The following is a 7,247-nucleotide window of genomic DNA, read 5'->3' on the forward strand; positions in this document are numbered from 1 at the left end:
AGTTCAAGACAGTGATAAAGACTCTCCTCACCTCGCTTAAAATTAAATATTTAATATGATTTTATAAATTCTATTTTTCACTAATTTCAACTTCACTTACCTCCCCCACCCGCACCCTCAGACTTTCCCCAGTCTCTGCATATTTTTTAATACCACGGATGACCCCCGCTGCCATGCACAATGAGTCGGGCAGCCTCCACGTTTCTGTTTCAGGACCCTGGGAAGTGCAAAGGTGCCTGGACTTTGGAGCGTGCCCAGAGCATCACCATCCGAGGCTTGAGCTGTCTCCAGAGCAGAGAGCTCCCTCTGGTTCACATGAGTTTCAGACTAGATTGGGGGCTTGGCACGGGGTCTCTCCTAGCTTCTTTAGTTCCTGCCTAGATTCCAAGCCCAAACTTGCCAAAGATACTTTTTTCTTGTCTTATTTTGTTTCATCTTAATGTTGAATGGTGTAAATATGTAAATGAAAATGATGAGGAAGGACATATCAGTGCTGGGAACCTAAAACGTGCTCTGCTTTGATTCAATTTCTGTAAAACAACTCATGGTGTGTGTTGAAAGGAGACGGAGATGAAAATCTTACCTCCAAGCTGCACTGGACATTTCGATTTATCCTTGTAAACAACCTCTAGGTGGGAGCCAGGTTGAGAGGTGAGCATGGGGGATCCTGGTGGACAGCTCTCGGCCCTGGCTATTTGTCTTATTTTACTTGGAAACCTTTTTTTTGGCGGTGGTGGGGGGTGGGGGCGGGTGGGAGACCATCTGGCTATGATGAGTAGGGATCCGTCTTTGTTACACTGGCATGAGCTCATGCTGGACCCCCTGGCAGGCCAGCTGGTGGGGTGAATTTGCTGTGGAACCATTGGGAGTGAAAGACAAAGCTGGGAATCTGAACCCCCAAGAACATGGACATCCAAACATGTATGTGGAAATCTGTGGTTTGTGAACCATCAGCACAATTAAGAGAGGGTAAAATCCAAAAGAAAGATTTTCTCTTCACAGGTGAAAAAGCAAAAATAATTTCAAACTCTGTCCTTGGCAGCTGAATTACAATTGGATATGCTCTTGTCTCTTACAGAGACAGGTGTCTAAGTAGCCACTGAGGCTACCCCATCCCATTTGAAGTTATAGGTCAGAGAGCTGCAGTGGGTGGCAATTCACATATCCTTAGGCTATTTGTTTAAATAGTCTGTTCAAAGTAATTAAAATGTCTTGCAATGAGATCATGATGGTTTAGGGTAGAATTTTAGGAACTGGAAATTTCCATGAAATTGGGAAGAGGTGATGACTCTGGCTGATAACTTGAGGAATGGAGCTTAAAGCCCTGGATGTGGGGGACATTCAGGAGGAGGCTAAGCTAGGAATTAAGTAGCCCCTGGTGTACCCAAGACCAAGGCCAGGCCCTAGAGCACATGCATTTAGGATGATTCCTGAACCCTGACTTCCTAGTAATGTCCCGCCCTTGGGCATTTCAAAGAGCCCTGACTATCACAGCAAGAGTACACTGGGGAAAAGTCTAAGTAAGGCGACTGCAATCTTACATCCCTGCCTGTCCTGCAGCTAAGGAATGTCTTTAACACAGACAGACAAAGAGATGTCACCAAGAGCACTTGTCACTAAGAGATGAGTGATGACAACGGACATAGAAGAACCCCAAGAATTAAGGGAAGAACATGCATGTTTGAAGGATTCCAGGGACAAAGCCAGAGAGGGGAATCTTACCTTAATACTGCATACCCTGGCCAGGCAGCATATGCAGCCTCAAGGCCCCAATGCTAGCTCAAGCCAACACAAGTAGAGATGCTGGGGAGGGACACAGGTGGTCTCCAAGATGCTATTCAGACCCCTTTCAAAGTCTTGGAGGAACAAAGTGACCACGCATCCTGATGTGCCTTGGACTGTCCCAGTATTTGCCTATTGTTCTAGCAAAATGAAGGACAGAGTCCTCTTCTCTGTCAGAATGTCCTGGTTTCAATGATAAACTCTATGGCCAGCCTGTCAAAGAGTGAGGGCAACCCCAGGTGGCCCTGTGCAAGTCATTCTCTTTCTCTTGCCTCCAGAGCAGCCAGCCCTGAGTGTGGCACAAAATTGGCACTTGGGAAGACTTAACTGGAGTAATTTTTATTGTTATTATCCCCCTTATTTTCTACCAGTCTCCTGGCTCCTGTGTTCGTGCTAACTGGTCAAGGCAGAGTCTAACCATTCCTTTTTCCAATTCCAGAGTGCATTTCTAGCTCCTCCCTTCTGAGCTCAGGGCTGCTCAGGGCCCAGGCCAAGTGTTAGCCAACATTGTCATATTGCATGGCCCTGCGTGTGCCGGACCCCTTGAGAGTTCAAGTAATGTTGCCCTCCACTCGGGGGCAGCTCACAGCCCAGCAGAAGTCAGAGAAGTGTCTGATGCCCTTTTGGTTCAAGGTGACCCCCTCTCATCATCACAATCCATCCCTACCCACTGATACCTTCATTTATCCCTCCACGGCTGTGGCTCAGACACACAGGAAGGAGGAACTCAATGCAGACAGCTCAATAAAAAATGTGGAGACTCAAGCTTCACCTACTTTTCTGCACATGGCTTAGGAAAGTGCTAACCTTGCCTGTTTTCTCATCTGCAAAACAGAAATATTATCTCCCTTGCAGGGAGCAGGGAGTATTAGTCAGAATGTGCTAAGCACCTGGAATGTAGAAGGGTGCAATGAACGCTAGGTTGGTATTCTTACCTGCATTCAGGCTCCAGTTCTGCCCACCTCCAGGCAGTCCAAGGCTGTCCCTTCTCCCTGTTCAGGGTGAAATGGATGAGGAACCATAGACAAGGAGACCAGGGCTTGAAGAGCCTCAGAGACTTCCCTTCCCAGATCTCCACTGTGGTTTGTGATGGGTGAACACTGACCGCATTGACTACATGACTGGCATTCCACCTCAAACCCTGTGGAACTCGAACTTTTCTCTTCCTGGGCTGGTCTCCCTGCTTGTACCTGGTTTACAGGGAGTATGAGGAACCCCAGGCCAGGCCAGGGATTCAGATGCTCCAGAAAGCAGCTCCAAGTTTGGGTGAAGAGAAGAAGCATCCAGGGAGGAAGTGCAGCAAGAACCTGGGGCTTCTCCAGGCTTTCCTGGAGGAGGAGGGGAGGGTGACGGAAGAGGGCTGGAGGAACAGGAGGCTTTGCATTTCCATCCATGAACGCAGCAGATCCCACAAACTCCCTCACTCTTTGACAGGCTGGCCATAGAGTTTATCATTGAAACCAGGACATTCTGACAGAGAAGAGGACTCTGTCCTTCATTTTGCTAGAACAATAGGCAAATACTGGGACAGTCCAAGGCACATCAGGATGCGTGGTCACTTTGTTCCTCCAAGACTTTGAAAGGGGTCTGAATAGCATCTTGGAGGCCACTGATTGTCCAGGGCAATGACCCCCTCAAGTCCCCTCTTGGGAATCTTAGAATTTGAGTTTCCACCTTTCCAGGAAGCCATGCTGTGGTCCCTGTCCCTGTGGCTTCCTGAGAAGTCAGCAGGGGGCTCCATGAGCCTTGCCCTGCTGGACCAGGCTCCCTGAGAAGGTTCTGTGGTGGGGTTCAAGATGCGCCGCACTCAGCATTGGGTTTGTGTACACAAGAGCAGTGCACTTTTTCGACCACAACCTACGATAAACATGGTATTTTACATCATCATCATGTGTTCACCCCCCCACCATACACACACACTCAAGACTTGTTCTTCCCCATAGTAGATGTGACATATGCCAAAATTTCTCATTTTATTCTCTTCTTTCTTTTTTATTTGAAAATACATTTTTCTTTCTTTTCTATTTTGTTTCTTTAAAATGCTGTTTCTACTAGTTTATGTTAATTTCACAACCTGACTTTGTCCAACATTTCCATAAATGGATTCTCATTTAAACCCCAGAAATATCCTTGGGTCATCCAAGGCAAACCATGGACCTGAGCCTGGCAGCTCCTGTGCTGCCACCTCTGCCAGGGAGACCGCCTTGCAAACCACAAGAGAAGGTTGTTAAGTGCACTGGCTCCAAACAGCCCAAGGATGGGCTCCTGCCTCCCATATCCCAGCTCTGAGACATGGGGCTCATGGCTGCTCTGAAGCTCCGTGTCTGTGTCCATTACATGGAGAGGGCTGGTAGCTCATGGGATTTTTGGGACAACTGGAGGACATGGTACCTGAAAGTCCTGTGTGGGCCTGGCAGGCACAGGCTGCCCTGGAAGGTGCATGACCTAGGTGTTGGTCTGTCCCTAGCAGGAGTTCTGTCCTGAACTAAGGAAACGTGCAGTGAATGCATTAGGCTCCAGTTCCCCTTGGCCTCCTGAGCAGGGAGAGGCCCACACAACCTGAAGGGCAGGCGCTCTCTCAGAGAAGGAACTGGAACAAGCTGGTCCCTGGCAGGCCTCCTTCCTCAGTGAAGGCACCAACAGGGCCCTGGAGGGTTCCCACAGTGGCCAGAAAGAAAGCCACCTCCCCCAAGGCTCAGGAATGCCCAGAATAGTTGTTTCCTCACGGCCTACAAGTCCATGTGACCCAGGCTGAGGGTCCCACGTTCGGGGAAATGCCTGGGAAGGGGAAAGGACAAGGGTAGCCTGTGGCTGCATCTGGGGCCTTCCAGACTGACCAAGGCCGATCGCTCCTCCTCCCCATCAGCTTGCCTGGCTGCAGCATAGACTTTGGCCACTGTCTGGGAAAGCTGAGCATAGCCACCAGTGCCAGCCACCATCCTGAGCTCTTGGCCTTTCCCTCAGCTCCTCCCTGGAGGCTGGCCATCTTGCTCAGGTCTGGCTGGGAGCATCAGCCTTTAGGCCAAGCCAGCAGCAGCCAGAGTGGACGGAGGCCTCCACCTGGCAGGGCAATGGGGAAGGCATGGAGAACCCTAGAAGGGAGGCAGGGGTTCCTATGGTTACAGGATCAGGTTTGGAGCCAAACCGACTCACATCCAAATCCTCACTCTGTCACTTCCCAACTGTGTCCATTTTTGGAAAGACTCAGCCTCGGCTTCCAGTACTGATTTTGTGAAGAACTCCACTCGGTGCTGTCTCTTTCCTCTAGGGCCCTGGCTATGTCCTGAGGTCTGGCCAGCCATCCGCTGCCGCATGGCAGGCCTGTGCTGAAGCACCAACAGCAGAGATCTGTTCCAAGGCTCAGGAACGGGACCTGCGGCCGCTGTGGTCACCCCCTGGGGCCACCGGCTGCAAAGCCCAAACCAGCTGTGTCTGTCCCAGTGCTGGCCTGCGGTTTGCACAGGCAGCATGTGCAGGCCCCACTGGGAGCAGGGAAGCCTCGGAAGGGAATGCCTCTAGGTAAGGGATAGTTCTTAAATTCAGGCTCACAGGGAATAAACACTGTAGTGTTTCTCATGTGCTGGGACTCCAGGGGGAAGGGCCAGACACAGGGGAGTCTGCAGAAGGAGTAGTGCGGGTAACTACTGATGTACCAATATTGGAGTGAGATGGACTTGGGTACCAGTGTGACCTTGGGTGTGCAAATGAATGCACAATCCTGGAGGTAGTTTCTGTCTTCATTGCAGAGATGAGTGGAGAAAGCGTCCAACATAACTTCCTACTTAGCTATTGTGCCATCATTCCAAAATTATTGTAGTACCTTCTATGTGCCAGTCACAGCAACTGATAGGCAAACACAACAGACCAAGTCCTCCCTTGCTGCACAGCACAGGGAAGCAGGCAAGAAATGAACAGATGTGCTGGGCAGTGTGATGGAGAGGAGCAGCAGCAGGAGGAGGCTGGGGGCGCAGCAGCAGGGGAGGAGGGGGCTTCTGCAAAGGCTTTTCTGACAAGGCCATGGTGAGCAGAGGCTGCAGGAAGGGAAAGGTGAACCACGTGATGATATGCAGGTCAAGAGACCACCTGCTGCAAAAGTCCTCTGCCAGGGGTGGGCCTGACCTGTTGAAGTAAGAGAAGGAGGCCAGTGTGGCTGCAGCAGAGAGGACTGAGGTCAGAGACATGCCAGGCTGGTGGGGCAAACCTTTGTAGGCTGTTACGTCACATGGGCTGGGAAGCCACTGGAAGGCTTGAGGAGGTGGGCTGCAGCCAACCATCATCACAAGCCACTTCAGCTGCTTCTGAAAAAGCCTGAGGGTGGACAGTCAGGGGTTAGCACAGTGATTTAAGCAGGAGGCCCCTATGACTTGGACCAAGACAGTAACAGTGAGAAGTGATTGGATTCTGGAAATCTTTTTATGATAACTAACTGGTTTTGTTAATGGTTTAGCTTGGGGTTGTGTGAGAATAAAATCAATCAAAGATAAATATAAGGGCTTTGGCGTGAGCCACTGAAAGGATGAGTTGCCATTTGCAGAAATGGGGATAAACAGGTGGAAATTCAGAGTGTCATTCTGCATATGGTGCATTTCAGAGGAGCAGCTGGGTGTACAAGTTTGGGCTGGAGACAGCACTCTGGAATTCCTTCACGTTTCCATGGTGTTCAAGACCAAAAGAACAAGTGAGTACAACTGGTGCTCAAGAAGAGCTAGGGGCCAGGTGCAGTGGCTCCCGCCTGTAATCCCAGCACTTTGGGAGGCTGAGGTGGGCGGATTACCTGAGGTCAGGAGTTCGAGACCAGCCTGGCCAACATGGTGAAACCTCGTCTCTACTAAAAATACAAAAATTAGCCAGGCATGGTGGTACACACCTGTAATCTCAGCTACTCAGGAGGCTGAGGCAGGAGAATCGCTTGAACACAGGTGGCAGAGGTTGCAGTGAGCCAAGATCATGTCACTGTACTCCAGCTCAGGTGACAGAATGAGACTCTGTCTCAAAAAAAAGAAAAAGAAAAGAAAAACAAAAACAACAACAAAATAAGATGAGCTAGGAGCACTGAGCCCTGAACGCTGTCACAGTGAGCTGTCTGGAGGAGAAAGAGGAAGCAGGGAAGGGGAATGAGAGGGTGCGAAGCAAAGAAACGGGCAAGAGTGGCCTCCTAAAGGCCAACCAGAAAATGTGCTTCAAGGAGGGCGATCGACAATGTCAGGCGATGCCAAGGGACTGAGGAAGCTTAGCATTGATAACTGGCCTTTGGATTTCCCAGCATGGGGCTGACTGGCCTCCTAGTGCCCGAGCACCTGCAGCGCATGAGCCATAGGGTCAAAATGCTATTGGGCGTAGGCTCAATGAAGGGAGAAGTGGAGAGACAATGGGCATGGGGAACACAGACAACCCTTTTGAGGGCTTGTGTGTGATGAGAAGCAGAGATACTACAGAAGATGCAGTGGGATATAGCTCAGAGATCG

The sequence above is a fragment of the Macaca mulatta genome, chromosome 9 (genome assembly GCF_049350105.2).
Source record: "Macaca mulatta isolate MMU2019108-1 chromosome 9, T2T-MMU8v2.0, whole genome shotgun sequence".
Lineage (NCBI taxonomy): Eukaryota > Metazoa > Chordata > Mammalia > Primates > Cercopithecidae > Macaca > Macaca mulatta.